Source organism: Portunus trituberculatus, chromosome 9 (assembly GCF_017591435.1).
Source record: "Portunus trituberculatus isolate SZX2019 chromosome 9, ASM1759143v1, whole genome shotgun sequence".
In the NCBI taxonomy this organism is placed as follows: Eukaryota; Metazoa; Arthropoda; class Malacostraca; order Decapoda; family Portunidae; genus Portunus; species Portunus trituberculatus.
In genome coordinates this window covers 6,457,501-6,478,421 of record NC_059263.1, presented here as the reverse complement: position 1 = coordinate 6,478,421, position 20,921 = coordinate 6,457,501, and the positions used below count along the sequence as shown (strand labels likewise).

At 39.7% G+C, this 20,921-nt stretch overlaps 1 long non-coding RNA gene across 1 annotated transcript in view; it reads left to right on the top strand.

Moving 5' to 3' along the window:
- The first annotated feature begins 8,297 nt into the window (after positions 1-8,297).
- The window catches only part of LOC123501575, a 115,975-nt gene continuing 103,351 nt past the window's right edge, over positions 8,298-20,921 (top strand). The window contains exons 1-2 of the long non-coding RNA XR_006673670.1: positions 8,298-8,351; positions 20,891-20,921. The exon at positions 20,891-20,921 is cut by the window's right edge and continues 14 nt beyond it. This is a non-coding gene — a long non-coding RNA (uncharacterized LOC123501575). The remainder of the gene's footprint in view (positions 8,352-20,890) is intronic.

The window sequence follows — 20,921 nt, the reverse complement described above, 5'->3', positions numbered from 1 at the left end:
CATCAAGGCTGGTGCTCTAAATATACCACACGGGGCCCTTGGAACGGATCCATCGCCTCATTCCCGCCTCAGGAAGCCTACTTGTGCCTCCCTCCCCTCCCCCACCTGACCCCATTCCATCCACCACCACCACTACTGTAACTGTTACCACCACCACCACCACCACCACCAGCAGCGCGTCGCGGCGCCATTACAAGTCCCCAACAAGTGAAACAGGCTGTCAGGTTGAGTGAGAGCATCAGCCTCGTCATGTGGAAATCCACGACGTTGCCTCAATTAATTAAACATTAAGCACACGGTGAAGTAAAAAGTGTATTTATGGTTTATTCATCTTTTTGTTTATTTTGGTCGTCTGGGAGAGAGCCAGTGGCGTGTTTGCGGTGGAGTGGTGTGTGGGCCTCCCGCCGCGGTACTTGCAAGGACTGGCACGCTGCCTGTCCCTCCGTGCCTGCCGTGCCTGCCACGCCTCGCCCCAGTGGTAAAGCTCCTGCTTAGCCACCTCGGCTCCTCTCACCGCTGCTAGTCACTTCTGTACCGCCAGCTCGAGTTGCAGCCATGTGTCTGTAATGGTCGAGTGCCGGTGAGCCACGAGTCACCACCTGGGCTTGGAGTGTCAGTGCGTTAGGAAGGAACGAGATCCAGCCACACTAACACACTGAGCCTCGAACGTCCAACACTTATAAAGAAAATACCTCAAGCAGCTGCGATAGGCCAGCACGCAAGACACTATAAAGAAGAACACAAAAAGAAAAACACCAGTCTTGCGTGAGGCGTTAGTAGGAAAGAAGCGTCTTGACTCCTCCCAGTGAACAATAAGCTACACACACATCACAGTGACCGCTGCACACTACCTAATTACTGAAGGAGAGAACTAACAACTCATGGCAGCAAAATACTCACACTCCTCACTTAAAAATACCTTGTACTCCTTTGCGTGGCCCTTCAGAAGCACACCTCCCTGACGCAGCGGGACACAGCCTAAGGAAGGAGGTGACGCCCTGAACCACATCCACATAGTCACACCCGCAGACATGAGCCGGAACAGGAAGCCCCACAACTCACCTTTACCATACGTCCAGCAGGATAGGGAGGCCTTGGTCTTATAGGGAAACAATTGTCATGCCTTTTCCTGGCGAGTTTGGGTCTTTCTTTATTGTCAATAGATAAATAAGTCATTCCTTTCTCCGCTCAACTCTGGAACTCCCCGCCCGCCTGCTTTTGTCTTTTTTCCTTCCTACGGCTTGGATTCTGTCAAGAGGGAGCTTCCAAGATACTCATCCTTCAATTTTTGGTTGATGTGTGTGTATATATATATATATATATATATATATATATATATATATATATATATATATATATATATATATATATATATATATATATATTCAACTTGTGACTTGTGACTTGCATGTATCTCTCTCTCTCTCTCTCTCTCTCTCTCTCTCTCTCTCTCTCTCTCTCTCTCTCTCTCTCTCTCTCTCTCTCTCTCTCTCTCTCTCTCTCTCTCTCTCTCTCTCTCTCTCTCTCTCTCTCTCTCTCTCTCTCTCTCTCTCTCTCTCTCTCTCTCTCTCTCTCTCTCTCTCTCTCTCTCTCTCTCTCTCTCTCTCTCTCTCTCTCTCTCTCTCTCTCTCTCTCTCTCTCTCTCTCTCTCTCTCTCTCTCTCTCTCTCTCTCTCTCTCATACGTGAAAATAAGTACATAAATGGATTAATATATAAATTCACATCCATCGCACGCACCAGCCAACCCTCCAGCAGGGCGCAGCGTGGTGGTCGCGGCTTCTCTCACAGACGCGTTGGCTTGATGGTTTGGCACTTGATTCATGGCACGCAAGTCACAAGTTTGATCCTTCTCGGCAGTGGCATTGTGGCGGCGCCTTAACTCGTAATCAATTTGGAGTCATGCATGGGAACTTTCAATCCACGTCATGGCACCGTATCACTTATACCTGCATCTCCTTGACGTTCAAAGAGCTCCAGTTGAAGTGACACGGGTTTCTAAGGATGTTTTTGTGGTTCTAGTGGCAGATCAACTACCTTTCTACCATGTTAACGGGAAAAAGCACTCTATAGTAGTAGTAGTAGTAGTAATAGTAGAAGTAGTAGTAGTAATAGCAGCAGCAGCAGCAGCAGCATTAGTAGTAGTAGTAGTAGTTGTGGTAGTAGTAGTAGTAGTAGTAGTAGTAGTAGTAGTAGTAATAGTAATAGAAGTAATAGTAGTAGTAGTAGTAAATGGAATATGTGGAGTAGGATGGCCACGAGGAGGAACCAAAAATATAAGCAAGAGATGAGAGAAGAAAAAAAAAAAAAACGAAAATTACATAGAAAAATAAATAAATAAAAAAAAACAAGTGAAATAGAGAATGAATAAAAGGAGGAGGAGGAAGTAGAGAAGAATCACACCTATGGAAGGGATAAATTACCCGGCTTATCATTTCTGTGGCGTTACAAAAATAGTCATGGTGAAAATGGGATCATACACACCAACTCGTGCACTCAGCGGCCTCCAGACACGTGCACGTCATGACTCACGTGACCAGCCCTCGCGCCGCTGACACTCCTGAAGGCTGTGATGACTCGCACGTGCACACTCACAAAGACAGAAAGGGTTATGCCTAATGACTACTCACCTGAGATCGTCCACACCTGTATGTATTGTGCAGCCAGTGATAAATCTGTCTAGCTGTCTGTCTGTCTGCCTGCCCGCCCGCCTGCCCGCCTGCCTGTGTGCCTATCTGTCTGTCTGTCAGTGGGGAGGGAAAACTAGACGCAAAGAACGTATGGTCCAGTGACCCAGGTGTGTGTGTGTGTGTGTGTGTGTGTGTTTTGATTTTTACCTTTTTCCCTTCTCCATGATTGTGATTTTTTTAAGTATTTTGCTGTTTTGATTCATGGTAGTTCTCTCCGTCTTCAGTAATAATAATAAAATGAAGATAAAGAGTAGATAGACAAGGAGGAAAATTAATTAAAATAGAAGAGAGAGAAAAAAAGGAAAACTACAAGAAATAAGTAAAGAAAAGCGAAATAGAGGAAGATTGGGAGAATAAGGAGGAGGAGAAGGAGGAGGAGGAAGAAAATTCAAACCTGTGGAAATGATGAATACCAAGTAACACATATGAAACACAGATACCAGGAAAACTAACTCAAGAAAAGGAGAAATAAAGAAAAAGAAAGTGGAGAGAAAGTAAAATTATATTAGCCTATAGTTTGAACAGTAGAGAGAGAGAGAGAGAGAGAGAGAGAAAAGAGAGAGATGGACAAGAAGTAGAAATTTTAAGCATCAATCTTTGCCATCAACTTTTATCAGCTTGAGAAACACCAGCAGGATTTATTTATTTATTTACTTATGGCATTTCACTCCGGCCACGAAATGAATAAATCTTGAGAGCGCCACCCAAACAAGGACGGACAATAAAAGGAACAAACAAGCCAATAAATACATAGGGGAAAAAAAAAAAAATAAATAAACTGATAGATAGATAAATAAATACTTTACAATAGTCTCGCCTTATCGCTTATTCTCCTTGTTTATTTGTTGTTTTCCTTTGATGTGCTTTTGTTTTTATATTGGAAACGTTTAGATAATGTAGGAAGTGGAGAATAATGGTGATGATGATGATGATGATGATGATGGTGAAATAATGAACAGAGAAGCGAAGAAGGATGAGAGAGAGAGAGAGAGAGAGAGAGAGAGAGAGAGAGAGAGAGAGAGAGAGAGATAACCGCCTAAAACATGATTCAAATTTTTCTCTCCCCCTCTTCTCCTCTTCCTCTCCCCTTCATCATCTCACTCCCTCACTCTCTTCCCCCTCGCCCCGCCCCGCCCCGCACCGCCCTCCTCCCACCCCCCAGTCCAGGTGAGGTCGTTACAGAGAGAGAGTGAGAGAGTGTGTGCTTCCCAGGTGTCACTTTTGCCTGTCTCCTCTCACACATGCATTGTTGTTCATAGAGTTATGCACATTTTAGGTGTGGGAAGGACGAGGAGGAAGAGAAAGAGGAGGAGGAGGAGGAGGAGGAAGAGATGATGGGATGTGGACTGGAAGGTGGTAGAAGAGGAGGAGGAGAAGGTGGAAGAGAAAGAGGAGGAGGAAGAGGGAGAGATGATTTGGGTTTATATTAGAGGGAATTATAAGATAGGTGGATAGGAGAGGGAAGATGAGAAGATGGTGGTGGTAGTAGTGGTAGTTTCTCTCTCTCTCTCTCTCTCTCTCTCTCTCTCTCTCTCTCTCTCTCTCTCTCTCTCTCTCTCTCTCTCTCTCTCTCTCTCTCTCTCTCTTCTCTCTAATATACAAGATGGTCAATGCAAATGGAGCACTATTCGTTTCACTTCACTAGCACTATTCACGCACTGCACTACACTGAGTGTCACGTCACAAAGAGTGTCAGAGGAGTTGGCTTCTTTCTCTCTCTCTCTCTCTCTCTCTCTCCTCTTTTTCTCCCTCTTTTATCTTTCTTCCCTTTCATTACATTTTCCCTCCATTTATCCATCTACCACCAAGTCCTTATGTTCCTTTCCTTCCCGTCTTCCTCCCCTCATCCTTCCTTCCTTCCTTCCCTTTCTTGAGTTTTCCATCATTCCATTTTTCCATCCATCCTCTCCTCCTGTCCTTTACTTTTCCTTACCTTCCCTTCCCTTCCCTTCCCTTCCTACCTACCCCCTCCCCCCTTCCCTCCTTCCTCAGTATCTTTACCTGTCTAAACTCCATCTTGTTTATCACATTGACACACACTATCAAAGGACAAAGAAACGAGAACTTGTAACTCTCTCTCTCTCTCCCTCTCCCTGTCCCTGTCCCTCTCTCCCTTCATCCTTACCTTACCTTACCTTTCCACTCTACCGGCTTGTCCGCCTGTCCTTCCTTCCTTCCTTCCTTCTTTCCTGTCTTCCTGCCTTCCTTCCTTCCTTCCTTCCTTTCTATTCCGCCATTCTGCTCTTTGTTAGTGTTGTTATTGTTGTTGTCATTTATCATTCGGTGAGAATGATAGAAAGAAGGGGGAGAGGGGGGGGGAGAGGTGAATAATGGGTGTCAGGTAGAAAGGTGAGGAGGGTAAGATGGGGTCGTCATGAAGGGTTGGGGGGGGGAGTAAGGGGAACTGGAAGAGGAGAAGGCAATGGAAAGGTACTGTAGATAAGTGAAAGATTTGGATAACTAACAAGAATGGCCTGGAGAGAGAGAGAGAGAAAAAAAAAGTATGAATTTTGAAAAGGGGTAGAAAGAAAGAGAGGAAAGGGCAGAACAGGAGAAGCAGGAAGGAGAGGAAAGGGTAGAACAGGAAGAAAGGAAGAACAATAAATAGAAGGAAATAGAAGAAAAGATAGAGCAGAAGGAAAAAAAAAAAAAAAAAGGAACAGGTAGTAAAATAAGGAAACGTGAAACCTGATAAGCAGAAAGAGGAGGAAGAAGAATAAGAAAAAGAAAAAGAATAGATAGATGGCTGAAAAAATAGAAAAAGAACAATTAGAAGTAAGAGAAAAACAACAAAATAGAAAAGAAAGCTAAGAGGAGGAGAAAACACTGCAGGAATAGAATAAGAAAGAAAATGAATAAACCTTGGAAAAACAGACAAAGGAGAAGAAAATGCATGATATGAGGAAAAATAGACCAGGAAGTTGTAGGAAGAGAAGAAGAGGATTAGCATGATGACGAAAGAGAAAGATGACATTGATGAAAGGAGAAAGAAGAATGAGGAAGAGAAAGCGAAAAGGATAACTGACTAAATGAGGAAAGAAAAACACAAAATAGAAAAAAAAAAGTCGCAAGGAAAGAAAGTTTATGAGTAACAGGAAAATTAAAAGGAAGAGGAAACAATGAGCTATATAAGAAAAGAAAACAGAAAACAAGAGAGGAATTAGATAAGAAAGAGAAGAGAGAGAGAAACAAAAGAACTAAGAGGAACAGGAGTGAAAGATGAAACGTTAACGAGACGAGAAGAGGAAAGGAAGTGAAAAAGAGAGATATGAAGAAGAGAAGGAGGAGAAAGAGTGGAAAAAAGAAAAAGCTAGACCCATTTCAAGAGTAAGAGAAAAAGGATATGGAAGGGAATGGGAGGGTAAAAGGAAGACGGGATAAAACAGGAAATAAAACTAATGAAAGTAAGACAAAGGAGGAGAAGAAAATGCAGAAAAGAAAATAGAAATATGGAAACAGTAACATATAGAACGAAAGAAGGAGGAGGAGGTGGACAAAAAAAAATATATGAAAGCAGGTGAGAGAATAACGTAGGAAGAAACAAAAACAAAAGGGAGAAAATAAAGGACAGGAAGAAAAAAAAGGAATAGAAAAAATAACGTAAAGAAAAATTATATGGAAACTAAAAAGAAAATAGGCGCAGGGGAAGGAAATGAAGAAAAATGATGAAAAGGAAGATATGAGAGAGAGAGAGAGAGAGAGAGAGAGAGAGAGAGAGAGAGAGAGAGAGAGAGAGAGAGCTAAGATAACGCCATAACAAAATCCTATTTATTATTTTGATTACATAATTTGAACTTGAAGAATTACATTAGTGAAAATATAACACTCTCTCTCTCTCTCTCTCTCTCTCTCTCTCTCTCTCTCTCTCTCTCGAATTATCAATCATTTCCTTTCCTCCTTTCTTCCTTCTTGTCCTTCGTTTATTTTTTTTCTTCCTTCATTGTCATTATAATATTGTTTTTGAGCCACCAGGGTTCCTAATAATATCTCCTTCCATCCTTCATTATTTTTCTTCCTTCCTTCCTTCATTCCTTCCTTCCTTCCTTTTCTAAGTGTTACCAGAAAGCAATAGTGTGTGTGTGTGTGTGTGTGTGTGTGTGTGTGTGTGTGTGTGTGTGTGTGTGTGTGTGTGTGTAAGAAATAATAATTATGTCAGAAGATTTAAATTTATCCATGCTGTGAAATATCTCAAAAAAAAAAAAAAAAAGTATAATGAAAGAAAGGAAAATTTTGTATACGAATTTTTTAAGTGAAAGAAGAAGAAGGAAAAAAAAGAACTACAATTGCAAAGACTGAAAAAAGAAAGAAATGGAAACAGAAAAGCATCAGGTAAATAAATCACAGAATTAAAAAAAGAAAAAAAGAAATAATGGAACACAATAGAAATTAATAATACGTTTTTCTAATGAAATGGAAAACAACTTCGTGGAAAGATTAGAAAAAAAGATAAAATGAAAGAAATTAGAAATAAAAAAAAGAGTTACGATTAAAAGCGAAGATAATGAATAAAAAGCGAGGACAAAGTGCAGCTACAAATAAGAAAGAAGGAAAAATAAACACGGATGAGAATAAATAGATAGATAAATAGTAAAGTAAAAAAGACGTGTAATTGATAATGGTTCAATTCTTGTTAGTAATTAAAATTTGTCACCTTTTCCTCCATTACTCACCTGGAGAGAGAGAGAGAGAGAGAGAGAGAGAGAGAGAGAGAGAGAGAGAGAGTCATAATGCATATTTTACTCCATAGATAAGATTGACTCCACACACACACACACACACACACACACACACACACACACACACACACACACACAAATGGAAATAAAGGTTATGTAACATCTTCCCTCATCTCACCTGCCTCTTCCTCTTAATTTCTTCTTCCTCCTCCTCCTCCTCCTCCTGGTATTATGAGAAAAGTCTTTGTCATCTTATCATTAACTTCCCAGAGAGAGAGAGAGAGAGAGAGAGAGAGAGAGAGAGAGAGAGAGAGAGTCACTCGTCTTTAGAAACAGGTTCATGAGATTATATGACCCCTCTCTCTCTCTCTCTCTCTCTCTCTCTCTCTCTCGCCCAGTGGAGAACTCACAACTGTTACATGTTTGAATTCTGGCGGGGCGGGGCCGAGCGGGGCGGGGCGGGGCGGAGCTTAGCGGCGGCCCAATCAGAGGTCGCTGCTGCCGCCCTGACTCTTCAGCGACCGTTGGGAAACTGACATTAAACTCTTGCTGCTTCTGTGATGTTTATTTGTTTGTCTGTTTGTCTGTCTGAGTGTCTGTCTGTCTGTCTGTCTGTTTGTCTGTCTGTGGGTTTGTTATGGGTTGTGTGTGTGTGTGTGTGTGTGTGTGTGTGTGTGTGTGTGTGTGTGTGTGTGTGTGTGTGTGTGTTTCAAAGTACTGGTGTTTATTTATATTTTTTCACTTTTCTTTGCGTTTCTTTCCTTTACTCTCTCTCTCTCTCTCTCTCTCTCTCTCTCTCTCTCTCTCTCTCTCTCTCTCTCTCTCTCTCTCTCTCTCTCTCTCTCTGATAAGGTACCCCATATATTTGATTTATTTCATTGTTTACTTGCTTGTTGTTTACACTTCCCGTTTTCTTTGCAGGTGAGGACTGGCGCTGTTCACTTGTCTCTCCTCTTGGTGACCCGCCCTGAGCTCACGAGGCAGGCGGTGAGTGTGATGGGGGAACATTTTCGTAAGGGAGGAGGGGGTGGGGCAAGGAGATTGGGGAGGTAGGATGAGGATTTTAGGGTATTTTTTTCTGATTATCATTTTCATCATTGTTGTCATCATTATTATTATCATCATCATCATCATTTTAATTTTCATCGTTATCATTATTATCAGTGTTAATTTTGTCTACTTGTTATATTTCTTAATGTACGTTTTGTTGTATTTTCTTTCTTTCTCTCTCTCTTTCTTTCTTTCTGCCTTTCTTTTCATTTTTTTTTTTCTTATTTGTCTATCTATTTATCTGTTTTATTCTGTTGTTATTATTTCTGTGTGTTTTAGCCTACGTCACACACACACACACACACACACACACACACACACACACACACACACACACACACACACACACACACACACACACACACGTGACAAATAATATACTTTGAAATACCACCCTTCTTGATTACTAATTCTTCACTTCCTACAAATCATTCTCATCTCCCATATCTTACCATTCCTTCACTGATTTCTTTCCCCTCACCATTCAGTTAATACCATCACCATTTCAACCTGACTGACCTCTTTCTTTTCCCTCACCACCATTCCATTATTACCATCACTGTTTCAATCTGCCATCTTCGTTACTTGGTATATTGATCTTAGCAGCGCCATATGACCACGGTGTTGCGGTTTTATCATTGTGGAATATAAGGTTAATTAAGGTGCCAATTAGAAAAAGAAGAATGGAATCGCTATATATACAAATCAAATTAATAACGCTGACTCGTATCTTAGCGAACCAATCAAGACCATTTTTATTTATTTATTTATTTATTTATTTTTTTTTTTTTACCTTTTTACTGTTGCGTTCGTTTCCTTTGAACATTTCGAGAACCGTAAAGAAAAAAAAAAAGAAACTCGTTGTAGAAAAAGAGATCAGATGGTTCATTTTGTATTTTTTTTAGACTACAGAACTATTTAAAAGACTGTCATGATAAAATTGTCTAAAGAAGTTGAAGATTATGAGGAAAAACTGTCATATAAAGATTTAACACTGCTTCTCTTAGTGGTAGCAGTGGTGGTAGTGGTGGTGGTGGTGGTTGAGCAGGCAGGCAGGCAGGCAGGCAGGCAGGCAGGCTAGCAGGCAGGCAGGTCGTGGTTGTGGTGGTATTGGCGGAATTAAGCACGCAGGTAGCTTTAAAATAAGTCGATATATTTTTATGGCCTTTTGGTTATAGTACCCATCCCGTTCATTTATTATTACTGTGCTTATGATGGTTATTGATTATTATTATTATTATTATTATTATTATTATTATTATTATTATCGTTGTTGTTAGCATAGATGATTTATTTAGTTTAGTTACGAGATTCTAGAGTTGAAATTGACCGTTTTCTAATGAGAGAGAGTATAGATCAGAAGGTGCACAAGGAATGAATGAATGAAAGAAGGGAAGGGAGGAGGAAGCAAGAGAGAGAGAGAGAGAGAGACAGAGAGATTTGTGTTATTTCACCCGAAGGCACTGCAATTTATTTTTTAAGAACAAAATACAACACATTTCAAGAAAGAATTACATTAAAGCATGATTACAATGACTTTACTGCATTAAGACACGTGATTATCTCTCTCTCTCTCTCTCTCTCTCTCTCTCTCTCTCTCTCTCTCTCTCTCTCTCTCTCTCTCTCTCTCTTTCTCTTTCTCTCTTTATCTTAGAATTACGTGTTTTGTGAATTATTAAAGGAGAGAGAGAGAGAGAGAGAGAGAGAGAGAGAGAGAGAGAGAGAGAGAGAGAGAGATGAAAAAAAAAGTTGCGTTACTCGTTCGTGTTGTCCCAGTGAAAAAAAAAAAAAAAAAGAGAGAGAGAGAGAGAGAGAGAGAAAGATAAAGCCAAACTCAACTTTAAATTTTGGAGGTGACACGGTACTTCACTCCAGGAGGGGAAAAAAAGGAAAAGGAAAATAAATAGAAGAGAAAAAGAATTGGAGGAAAGAGAGAGACTGGAAGTAAAAAAAAAATAAATAAATAAAGATAATAAATAGATAAATAAAAGTGAAAAAAAAATGTCAAAGAAAAGAGAAAAAAAAATGTGAAGGATAAAATGAAGCTGACTAATTTGTGTCGTGTTATACATTAAGGATATTATTTTCATTTTATTTATGTTTTTCTTTTGTTTTTCTTTTGTTTTTTATCTATTCGTGCTTTATTTGCTTCCTTCACGTATTTGCTCAATTTTTTTTGTAGATTTTTATTTCTTGTTTTTTCTTATTTTGTTTTTTTTTTTTTTTTTTATTCATGTTTTTTCCTATCTTTTTTCGTCTTTTTTTTTCTTTAGTTAATTTATTCCTTTTGTAGCTATTCTTTATTTGCTCTATATATGTTTAGTTCTTGCCCTCCCTCCTTCCTTCCTTCCTTCCTTCCTTCCTTCCTTCCTTCCTTCCTTCCTTCCTTCCTTCCTTTTTTTTCCCTATTTATTTATCTCCTTTCCTTCCATCTTTGCAGACTTTTACTTACTTATCTATCTACTTATTCATTTACCTCCCTTTCCTCTTACCTTCCATCCTTACCTTACTTTGCCTTACCTTTCCTTTCTTTTCCTAATCTAACCTCGTATAACCTAACTTCACCTTACCTTGCCTTAACATACCTTACCTTACCTCACCTCACCTTGCCATCCATCTATCTACCTATCCATTCATTTATCCATTAGAGTGAGAGATGTTTGCAGTGTTTATCCGCCAGAGCACCGATGTGGTAATTTAGTGAAGCCTGTCAAGTAGGAGTCACTTCATTTATCGCAGTGTTAATGAATCTGTACATTTAATAACTCATTGATGGCTCTCTTCGTTTGGTGTCATTACTGTGTGCCTATATACCTGAGTTTTCTCTATAGTCAGTGTCTTTTGCAGTCATTTCTCTTTACTGGTTGAAATTTTCACTGTTAACCTCTGTACTGGGACGCATTTTTACCAGGGGTTTGTGTATGCATAGACGATTTTATTGACATTAGGAAGGTTCTATAGAGGTCAGAATATTAATAGCCAGAGTCTTTACCATTATAATCCCCACGTAAGTTTCTGAAGATGTGTAAAATTGTCAAATAGTAAGCAGAAGGAGTATGGAAACTTGTCATAGTACTGAAGGGGTTAGATTATGTTTTATTCAGTGGAGGTTTTTAGACAGTAAATTAACTGACTTTCTCCTTTCACTGCAAAAGGTTATTCATTTCTTTCTTTCACTATTAAGCTCTTATTCATTTTAACCCATTCATTGAAAAAAAAAACTTTATTCATGTATAGTTTTCTCTAACAAACATTTATTCATTCCTCATTCAATTCTTATTCATTCGTATCTTTCACTATTAACCCCTTCAGTACCAGGACGGGTTTTTATATTTCTTTTGCTTAGTATTTGGTGATTCTATACAGCTTCAGAAACTGGTGTGGGGATTGAAGTAGTGAAAACTCTGGACCATTAATTTTCTGACTCCTATAAACCCTTCTTAATGTAAATAAAATCGTCTAAATACTTCCAAAACTCAAGGTAAAAATGTGTCCCAGTACTGAAGGGGTTAACTCTCATTTTGATACGAGACAGGTATCTCCACCATACGCAATAAGTGAAATCCTTATAAACATCTTGAAGTAAGTTATGACAAGAAAATAGATAGATCGCAATATCTGAACAGTATAAAGATTGGCAGTGTCGATGAAACAGGTAAAAGATGTTTCAGAGTGATTTAATAAGAGAAAGGTGTACCAAGAGGGAGGATTTAAGCTATTACTCATTTGCTTTTACTGAAAAACTCCCATTATTCATTCACGTCGTTTACTGTTGCATTCTTATTCATTTTCTCGTTGTCTTTCGTGTCGCCCGCCTGTGACTTGCGCCGCGTCAGGAGAGGGCACCAAAATAAGTAGACAAAACAGAATGAAATAATAAAAAAAAAAAAAAAAAAAAAGCACACCATTTCTAGAGATGTTACTGGTGTTTTTCATTTGTTTAACGGCATCACGTGACGACAAATGTGCCAAAGAGGACACAAGAATTGGCGAGGGGCAAGAATAAGACAGTAATGTGTGTAGCTGTGTTGTCTTCTCTCCTCATTTTATTTTTACCTTGAATATTTCTGCATCTTTTTTTTTTTTTTATTATTGCGGAGTAAAATTATTATTGTGTATCATGTTCTTGTATTTTACGCTGTTGTTGTGGTGTATTTGTGTATTTTGGAGTATTCTTCAGAGAGTATATTTGGGCTTGAATTGTGGAGAGAGAGAGAGAGAGAGAGAGAGAGAGAGAGAGAGAGAGAGATATCCTTTAGACATTTGTCCTGTCACGTATAGTTTGACGAGGAGGAAAAGAAGGAAGAAAGACAGAAAAGAGAATGGAAGAGGAAGAAAAATAAAGAGAGAGAGAGAGGAAAGCAAGAGAAGAATGGTATCAGATTCACAAATATATCGTCATTTTTATGTATAGATCTTTTCTCTCTCTCTCTCTCTCTCTCTCTCTCTCTCTCTCTCTCTCTCTCTCTCTCTCTCTCTCTCTCTCTCTCTCTCTCTCTCTCTCTCTCTCACACACACACACACACACACACACACACACACACACACACACACACACACACACACACACACACACACACACACACACGTTTTTTTCCTACCTTCTTCTTCTTCTTCTTCAGTCATATTTTTGTTATTATTATTATTATTATTATTATTATTATTATTATTATTATCATTATCATTATTATTATCATCATTATTATTACTATTATTAGCAACATCATCGGCATTATTTATCGTATTCTTATCTATTATCTATCATTTCTATACAAGTACTACTTCTACCACCACCACCACCACCACCACCACCACCACCACCACGACGGCAGGTCATTACCATTGTCATCGTTATCGTAGTTATAAGAATAAAAACAAGTAATAATAAAAAGCCAGTCTGTCATTGCTATCTGCCTGTCTTTATCGCACTATCAGCCATTATCTCTACCGCTATCTCTAATCGGAGAGAGAGAGAGAGAGAGAGAGAGAGAGAGAGTGGAGGAGTGGAGGGCGTGGTCGCAGGTTGTCTCGTTGTCTTGGCAACAGCGTCTGGTGGAAGAAGGCTCACTCGCTAGCCTCTCCTCCTCCTCCTCCTCCTCCTCCTCCTCCTCCTCCTCCTCCTCCTCCTCCTCGTCTTCCATCCTCTTCGTTCTGTAGGGATGAGAGAGAGAGAGAGAGAGAGAGAGAGAGAGAGAGAGATCAGTTTTACATTTTCTTGTCATATTCGGGAATATAAATAATTCATGTAAATTTCTTTGTTCTGAATGGTAATCGTCGTCAAAAGAAAAATCTTAATTTTTGGAAATGCATTTTTACATTTCCTCTTTCATTTTTACGAGGAAGCAGTTGACGTTTGGAAAATCCTGAGTGTGATGCAGAATCCTAGTGAGATTCACCCTGAAATCATGAAAACAACCTTGAAACTCTGATAATTTCCCCCGATGCAGTCGTTGAAACTAATTAATTTACCACTGAGATCATGAAAACAACCTTGAAACTAATAAATTTTCCTTATTCTCGTTGAAACTAATTAATTTACCACTGGGATCATGAAAACAACCTTGAAACTAATAATTTTCCCTACAGTCATTGAAACTAATTAATCTATCAATCAGATCGTAAAAACAATCTTGAAAACCCTTACAAGTTTCCAGTATAGTCAGTGAAACTAACTTCCTTATAACTAGAATCTTGAAAACAATCTTGTGACTCATAATTTACCGTACTGTCGATGAAAGAAATGAACTCACCATTGAAATACCACACACACCCTTGAGAACCCCCACTAAGATCACAGCTTCCACTAGAGCCTGTTAAAAGAAGAAATAAAATGAGGTACGCAGGAATACGGTTCTTTATGATACAGTCCCCTTCAGTACAGTGCTCGTCATTCAGAACATAAAAAAAAAAAAAAGACGAATGGATATATGAAATGGAAAAAAAAAAATGTTTGAATAGACGCAGAAGCAAGGGGAACATAAATTGGTTTGGTTCAAGACTATAGAAGAATATTTAAGGACTTGTATCACAAAAGTATTAGTGTTTAAAAAGTTATGGGGGAACGAATGAGTATGTTGAGATGAAAAAGAATAGGTTTTAGAGGACGTTTTTGAGGTTTCTATAAGGATTTTCGAGTTGTTTTGTTTTTCATGGTTCTAGTAATGGTATAGGGTTCTTAATAAGATATAGAGAGAGATCAAGTGTGGCTTTCTACTGTAATTCAGCATATTTCTCATTTTATCCCTAATCTGTATTTCAGAAGACATTGAAAGTCGTTTTTATTACCGCTTTGTGTTGTTCAGTACCCGTCTAGTTACTGTCAATTTGTGTTGTTCAGTACCCGTCTTAGTTACTGTCAATTTGTGTTGTTCAGTACCCGTCTTAGTTACTGTCAATTTGTGTTGTTCAGTACCCGTCTTAGTTACTGTCAATTTGTGTTGTTCAGTACCCGTGTTGCTTAGTTTCTGTCAGTCTGCAGCGTTGTTACTATTACAGGAATGGCACCTCAGCGGGCATTTATTTATACATAGTTTCATTGCACTTGGCAGGGTTTTTTCCTTGTATATAAAAAATACTCATCAAAACTGTAGTGAAATAAAGGAATGGTGTGGCTGTCCAATGTTGGCTACGATATACAAGACGTTGCACTCCACTCACCATCACTCGTCACAGGACAGACTTGTAATCCGAAACCTCTCAGTATTTTACCGCCATTTTCAACAAACTCCAGTGAAAGCGAATATGATTTTTCAGCGGGTGTTTTGGTGCTAACAATGGTGATTTAACAAGTATTCTGCATCAGTAATAGGAAGACTGACTATGAGAAGACAGCTGTTTGTAGTATTGGCGGCCTTTGATACCAGCCTTTAGGAGAGAACAACGTGTTTAAGGATGAGAAGCCACATCCTTTCACAGCCGCCACTGTGTTACAGGACTTTGCTGCGATGCCTAGAGGTAGAGAGTCTGGATGGAACACTGGAGTAATAACTGTACGATGGAAACAGACCAAATGAGAGAGTCAGTGAGAATAAAACAAAATAAAAACGAGAGAAAGGCTTGGTTAGATGAGAAAGTTAGGTATAGAAAAATATGAATAAGATTTTATGTATGAACTGAAGCAGAGCAAGCAAAATAAGACTGTGAGTAATACAGACGAGAGGAATAGCTTGGGTAGATGAGGAAGTTAGGTATAGAAAAGAAGGAATAGAAAATAATGCATGACGTAGACTAAGAGTCGGAACATAGGAATTAACACTGTGAGGAATGGAAACGAGAGAAGAGCTTGGTTAGAAAATATAAGTATAAAATGTGCGATGTGTTTAATCTCTTCAATACTAGGACACATTTTTTCCTTGAGATTTGTGTGCGATTAGACCATTTTATTGACACTAGAAGGGTCTGTGGAGGTCAGAAGATTAATGGCCACAGTCTTCACTATTTTAATCCCCCACATGAGGATCTGAAGCTGTATAAAATCACCAAATAGTAACCAGAATGAATATGGAAATGTACTGAAGGGGTTAAAGACAAGAGCGACAGCAGAACATAGGAATGGAACCGTGATCAAAGCAACGTAAGTAAGAGAGTAGTTTGGTATAGGTTAAATTCACGTGTCAGAGATTAGAAAAAGATTTAGAATGTTAAGTTTTTTGTGACGATAGAACGCAAGATTAGGATCAAGAAAACGCAGGTGAGAAAACGAAAGACAAGTAGATAAATTTAATGTGTTATGTGTATCTCTTAGAAGGTTCAGAGTTGTGGGTTTAGGAAAAGTATGCTGAAACACTGCCACGCCACACCACCTCTACTATATTCAAAAGGCACTAGTTGCAAATACACATGTAGGTTTTTACGGCGTTATTGATAGATTGACCCTTCAGTACCATGACGCGTTTTCATATTCATTCTTGTTACTATTTGGTGATTTGATACAGCTTCAGAAACTTATGTGGGGATTAAAAAGTGAAGACTGGCCATTAATCTTCTGAGCCTGTCAATAAAAACTGTTTAATCACACCCAAAACTAAAGATAAAAATGCGCTCCAGTACTGAAGTGGTTAACAGCATTGCTATAGTATGAAAACTCAAAAAGCTCTTGATCCCCTTCAGTACTGGGGCACATTTTTCACCTTGAGACTTGTGTACCATAAGACCATTTTATTTACATTAGCAAGGATATATGGAGGTCAGAAGATTAATGGCAACAGTCTTCACTATTTTAATCCCCACATAAGTGTCTGAAGCTGTATAAAATCACCAGATAATGAGCAGAATGAATATGGAAACACGTCATGGTACTGAAGGGGGTTACAAACATGGCTTATCATCTCTGTGGCCTTTGAAAATAGTAGTTTATGAATGTTTGCTGAAGATATAAAGCGTCGTGGTAAATGTCGTGACTAGTAGAGTAATAATAATGACTCCCTGTGATGCTATTCATGATTACGTCAAATAGTCATGCTTCGTGTCGTTGTAATGGTAATGTCTAATAATGATGTGCCAGTGTAATGATAATAACTCGTTATAATGGTAATGATGGCCTCCTGCTCATCTTGTAACTGTAATGACGTGTGTAATAATGATGTCTGCTTGTAATAATAAATTTAGTTATGTGTAATTGTAGGAGGAAGGTAGGTAGGTTATAGTAGTAGTAGTAGTAGTAGTAGTAGTAGTAGTAGTAGTAGTAGTAATAGTTCTTCCTCTTGTTTCTCCTGCCGGGAAAATCCATCTCCAGCAATTATAGGACAAAGTAACGAAGATATGGAATGATGTGGTTTCTATTTCAGACTTAACTAAATCAAACTCTTCGTAACACTTCCTCTAATGTGGGCCTTAGTATTTGAATTCACTCTTCTTAACATTTTTACTACAATCTCTAATATTTTGTACCGTGGCGCTTAGTATTTGAATTCACTCTTCTTAACACTTTTACTACAATCTCTAATATTTTGTACCGTGGCGCTTAGTATTTGAATTCACTCTTCTTAACACTCTTCCTGCAGTCTCTAATACCTGGTACCGTGGCCCTCAGTATTTGAATTCACTCTCCCCTTAGCGTCTCTTTCCACACACCTCCACCACCTCTCGTCACGGTGATATTTGCTGACTTCTCATTTTGACACCGTAGTATTATTCAATCAAATTTTACTCTATCTTCCATTTGCACAATTACGCTAAAACAAACAAACAAAAACAAAAGCAAACGTGTGTATAACGCTGCCTAATAATAGTATGCGAACAGTCCCATCTGTACAGTATGTACGTATTTCGTTTGACAATGACGCGTTTTGTATATATTGTATTATTATTGTTTCTTTAATGTAATGTTGGCCACTCCTATCCATGTGTAATTTTTTTCAAGTCGTTATCATATCAAGAAAAGAAATAATGATGGTGTGTCCTAAGTTGTACTGCGTTCCTGATGTATAGCAGTAGTAGTGGTGGTAGTAGTGATAGTAGTAGTGGTAGTAGTAGTAGTAGTAGTAGTAGTAGTGGTAGTAGTAGTAGTAGTAGTAGTAGTAGTAGTAGTAGTAGTAGTAGTAGTAGTGGTGGTAGTGGTAGTGGTAGTAGTAGTAGCAGTAGAAGAATAGAAAAGAAACGGAGGAGGAAAAAAGATGAAGAATAGGAGGAGGAGGAGGAGGAGGAGGAGGAGAAAACACATCACGGTTTCTTTGTTACTAGAAGCCACCACCACCACCACACAAGGAGTGGGTGGTGGTGAAAACAGATGTGATGTGCAGGTGTGTAGTGGGATACTTTACCGTGACACACTTGTTCAGAGAGAGAGAGAGAAAGAGATAGACAGACAGACAGACAGACAGACAGACAGACACTACAATAGAGGAAGGAAAGTTTATATAGGAACTTAAAGAAAAGAAAAAAAAGTACATTAGATAGAACAGGATGTAATAGTGCAAGAAAACAGTATTTGTGTAATGATGATGATGATGATGATAATGGCTAATGAATATATAGTGAACTTGAATTATTAGAGTAAGATGATGAAACTTAAATCAAAACTACACACACATTCTAATTATCAAAACCGTATATACCTATTAATCATTCTCTCTCTCTCTCTCTCTCTCTCTCTCTCTCTCTCTCTCTCTCTCTCTCTCTCTCTCATCAGGCTTCTTGTATTAATATTTTCCCGTAATAAAAAATTCCTGACCATTTTTATTTTCTTCCTTCCTTCCTTCCTTCCTTCGTTCGTTCATTCGTTCGTTCCTTCCTTCCTTCCTTCCTTCTCTTTCTTTTCGTCCTTCCTTCTATCTCCTTTCATCCCAGCCTCCTTTCCTTGTTATGTGCATCTCTCAACGTTTATCTTCCTTCCTTCCTTCCTTCCTTCCTTCCTTCCTTCCTCCACCTCTCCCTCTCCTTTCTTCTCCCACTCCCTCTCCCACACGCTTGAGCAGTTTAATACAACCATTATCAACCTAACCACTTGTTACCTCATCTCTCTCTCTCTCTCTCTCTCTCTCTCTCTCTCTCTCTCTCTCTCTCTCTCTCTCTCTCTCTCTCTCTCTCATATATACACATCCTATACAACCACCAACACTCCTCCTCCTCCTCCTCCTCCTCGTCTTCTCAGTGAGTCACCTGCGGTTCAAGGTCATGCAAGTGTCTAGACTTAGGTAATCATCTCCCTTCCTCCCGCAACGTTCACCTGCCCACACCTGCCGTCTGGCCCCGTGGCTTGCTGTGGTAGTGGTGGTGGTGGTGGTGGTGTGGGTGGTGTTTGGGGGTTGGAGGGAGATTGAGTCGGGGTGGAAGAGGGTGGATGGAGGTGGAAGACAGTGGGTGGAAGATTGAGTGGATGGAGAGAGAGAGGTGGGCAGAGGAAAAAAGAGGGTGGGTGGAGAGAGAGAGAGAGAGAGAGAGAGAGAGAGAGAGAGAGAGAGAGAGAGAGAGAGAGAGAATGCGTATGTTATCTTGTCCCTCCCGCTATTTTCTTACTTTTCTCTCCTCCTCCTCCTCCTCCTCCTCTTCATCATCATCTTTTAATCGTCTTTTCTTCTGCAGGAGAGAGAGAGAGAGAGAGAGAGAGAGAGAGAGAGAGAGTCCGTCAGTCTGTTTGTCTGTCCATCTGTTTACATCAGTGTTATTTCATCTCCTCCACGTCTTCATCCACCAGTGTGTATGTGGATGAGGGAGTGGATGGCTAGCGTCTCACAGGACTCAGGCAAAGGATAGGATCAGTGGTATCCTTTCTCCTCATCTTTAATTCCTTCTCTTCCTCGTTGTATCCTTCATCTTCCTATTTTCACCACTACTACTACTACCGTCACCACCACCAGTGTTACTACTATAACACACACACACACACACAGAGGCGAGGCAAGTGAGGTAGATGACGAGAGAGAGAGAGAGAGAGAGAGAGAGAGAGAGAGAGAGAGAGAGAGAGAAGCAGGCAGGCAAGCAACAGGTGAGAGAGAGAGAGAGAGAGAGAGAGAGAGAGAGAGAGAGAAAAGAGAGAAAGAGCGAGTAAGCAAGAGCAAGGCAGCAGTGGTAGAGAGAGAGAGAGAGAGAGAGAGGAGAGGGAGAGGGAGAAGGAAAATGGGGCATGCGCAGTTGGTAGGCCGCCGTAACCAGAGAGAACGGAACTGTATATAGTAGGCCCAGACCTTACCGTACACTAATGTAATCCTCACCCATACACTCCTTTCCTACCCCGTCCTTCTATTCCCACCCCCTTCCTCGCGCGCCACCCTCCACCGTCTCCCTCTCTCTGTTTCCTTTTCAAACGCTCTGCTCTCTCGTCACTACTTTCAAAAGGCCACATAGCTGATTTGCATCCTGTCACGACTGTTTCTCATGCTATTGATGTAGAAATGTTAATCTGTCAGTCGAGTGGAAATGCGTGGAGATGTGCAGATAGGTTTCAGAAAGTGGTATGTCTTGTTTCGTTTGTCTCTCTGGCTCTCTTTCTCTCTCTCTCCTCTCTTTCTCTTCCCAGCCTCCCTCACGTCCAGTCTCCCTCCACACAAGGGCTGGTGGTGCAAGGAAGGCAGGGAAGGGTTATACTTGTACTAGTTCTAGTTCTACAGGATTTCCTCCTTTTCCCCTCGACTCGCTAGAAACAGGATGCGATGCGTGGTGGTGGTGGTGGTGGTGGTGGTGGTGGTGGTGGTGGTGGTGGTGGTAGTAGTAGTAGTAGTAGTAGTAGTAGTAGTAGTAGTAGTAGTAGTAGTAGTAGTAGTCGAAGTAGTAGTAGTAGTAGTAGTAGTAGTAGTAGTAGTAGTAGTAGTAGTAGTAGTAGTAGTAGTAGTAGTAGTAGTAGTAGTTAGATTATGTATGTCACTGAATAGTCTATAGATATAATAAGTGATTAATAACAATAGCAGTGACATCAATAATGATAATAATAATGATAGAAGTAATAATAATAATAATGATAATGATAATAATAATAATAAACATCTTTCTCACCAGCAAAAACAACAAACACAAAATAACACTGTTTCTCTTTCCAACAGAACCACCACCACCACCACCACCACCACCACC